General features: G+C 79.6%; 1 non-coding gene across 1 annotated transcript; it reads left to right on the forward strand.

The window, feature by feature from the left end:
- The first annotated feature begins 1,503 nt into the window (after nt 1-1,503).
- Nucleotides 1,504-1,656, forward strand: LOC136996818 (5.8S ribosomal RNA). Its single transcript, XR_010887761.1, has one exon. It is a non-coding gene; the product is annotated as a 5.8S ribosomal RNA (ribosomal RNA).
- The last annotated feature ends 844 nt before the right edge of the window (nt 1,657-2,500 follow it).

A 2,500-nucleotide genomic window follows, 5' to 3' on the forward strand; every position in this document is an offset into this window, starting at 1 on the left:
TTCAGGTCGTTTCCCTCACCCCAGGGCCAGGTACCTAGCGTCCGCGCTCCTCCTGCCCCCCCTCGGTGACCCACCCGTGTGGTCCCGTGTGCCAGCTCGCTCCTCCCGGGCGCCGCGCCGTGAGCGCCGCACCGGCCGTGCCCTCCCGCCCTTTCCGCTTTCCCTTTCTCTCCCCCCCCCCCCACCGCTCCAGCCGCCCCGCGCCGTGCCGCGGGGACCGTGCTGCGAGCGGGCCGGGCGGGGGGGGGGGCGGGGTGGCGGGAGGAGCGGAGGGCCTCCGGCCACCGCGGCCGCCGGTAGCCGCCCCGGGTAGGGATGGCCATGGGCCCCGGGCTCCGGGCCCGAGGGTTCTCGGCGGGAGAGCCGGGCGGGGGTTTAAAGACTCGGGCGGCCCGATGCGACCCGGGGGGCAGCCGGGTGTGCTGCCGGAGGGCCGGGGGGCCGGCGCGCGCGGGCGCCGTGCCCCCCCATGCCAGCCGGCGCGCCCCGCGCTCGCCCTGCGGGCAGCCGGGACGGAGAGGGGTACCCTGCCCCCTCTCTCCGCGGTCTGGTCTCGGCGGAGGGACGCCGCGCGGTCGGCTGGCGCCGGCCTGCCTCGAACGCGTGACCCCGGCGCGAGCGCGTGCTCTCGCCGGGACGGTGAGCCCCCACCCACCGCGGGTGGTGCGGACGCCGCGCCTCGGCGCGATCCGCTCTCCTCCCTGGCCGGGGCTCTCGGTCTGCCGCCGTGGCCGCTGGCGGCGGCGCCCTACCCGCCGGCACTCCGTCATCCGGCGCGCCTGCCTCGCTCTGCCCAACCCGGCTTCGCCGGGCGGCGGGCGGGCGGCAGGCGGGCGGCGGGGGCGGCCCCCCCCGTTCTCCGCGTGGAGACGGGGAGAGCGGGCGCCGTCCCCGTCCGTCCCGCCTTGCCCGCCCGCCCGCCGCCGGGCGTCTGTCCGCGGAAGGGACGGGAGAGCGCGTGGTGTCGTCCGGGAGGCTGTGTGTGCGCGCGCGCGGGCGTGGGCGCCGCCTCGGGGCCACGGCGGAGCCGGAGGCCGGCGAGGCGAGCGAGGAGCTGGGGAGCGCGGGGCCGGTGGGCCGCGGGCGCGCGGGCAGCGGCCGGTGCCGCTGCCGGTGGCGGCCGGGCTCCGACGCTGGGGGTCCGCGGGGAGCCGCCCCCTCCCCCAGCGTCCCCGAGGCAGGCGGCGCGGCCGGCGCGCTGCTCCCCGCCGGGCCGGGCCGAGCCTGGGCGCCTGGGCCGGACTCGAAGCGAGCAAAGGGTTGTCCCAGGTCGGGAGCGAGGGCTCCCCGCCCTTCTCGTTCGGGTTTTCCTTTTCCCTTTTTCCCCCCCCACTCTGTGCTCGTACGGTCAGCGGGGCGAGCCCCTCTCTCTGGCTCTCGGCCGTCCCTCGCTCAGCAGCCGGCGTCGGCGTGAGGAGGGAGGCGGAGCGGAGGGGGGGCCCTCAGGGGCTGCCGAAGGCTGCCCGGTCCCCCCGCGCGCGCGGCGGGGACCGAAACCGAGACAACTCTTAGCGGTGGATCACTCGGCTCGTGCGTCGATGAAGAACGCAGCTAGCTGCGAGAATTAATGTGAATTGCAGGACACATTGATCATCGACACTTCGAACGCACTTGCGGCCCCGGGTTCCTCCCGGGGCTACGCCTGTCTGAGCGTCGCTTGGCGGTCAATCGTCACCCCCGCTGTCGCGTTGGCGCAGCGGTGCCGCCCCTCGGGGGGGGCGCGTGGGGGGGCGGGGGAGGCGCGGCGGCGCCGGCGGCGGCGGTGCGCGGCGGCCTCGGCGGCGGAGAGTCGGCGGCGGAGCCGGGACCCCGGTGCGTGCACCGGCGGCCCCGGTCTTCCTGCCCGCCGGGCTCCGGCGCCGGGCCGCCCGCAGCGGCCGCGGCCGGCGTGCCTTGCCGCGCCTGTGCCCGCCCTCCTCGCCCTCCGAGCGCGGTGGCCACCGCTGCGCGGCGCGCGCCGTGCGGGGTGGCGCGGCTGGGGCGCCTCGCAGGCCCGTGCCCCGGGGAGAGGGTGCCTCCTCTTCCCCGCGCGGCCGGGCCTTCGTCCCCCTAAGTGCAGACTCGGGGAAACCCCCCGCTCCCGGAGCGCCCGCTTCGCGGAGTTCGTCCCGCTGGGGGCCCCCCCCCAGGTCGGGTGGGTTGCGGTGGCCCGGCGCGCCTCGTCGCCGCCGCCCGCCACCACCGCCAGTCTGGCCGCCGTCTGGGCTTCTCCTCCGCCACTCTCCCGGTGGTGCGCTGGTCCCCCGTTCCCCTCCGGGGTGGGGACGGCCGGCTGCCTTGCGCTTCCCTGCGCCCCGACCGCCGCCGGTGCGGCGCGCCGCCGGGCCGCCCCCCCTGCCCTCCCCGCGGCGCGCCCGCGTCCGTCGCGTGTGCCGAGCCACTTCCACCCGCCGGCTGGCGTCAGCCGCGGCGTTGCGTTGAGGCCGGCAGCGACGGCGCGCGGGTGCGGCGCGGCGGGGTGGCGGTGGGGGGCGGCGCGGGCGTGCGCGCCGCCGGGCGG

The sequence above is a fragment of the Apteryx mantelli genome, unplaced genomic scaffold (genome assembly GCF_036417845.1).
Source record: "Apteryx mantelli isolate bAptMan1 unplaced genomic scaffold, bAptMan1.hap1 HAP1_SCAFFOLD_86, whole genome shotgun sequence".
Lineage (NCBI taxonomy): Eukaryota > Metazoa > Chordata > Aves > Apterygiformes > Apterygidae > Apteryx > Apteryx mantelli.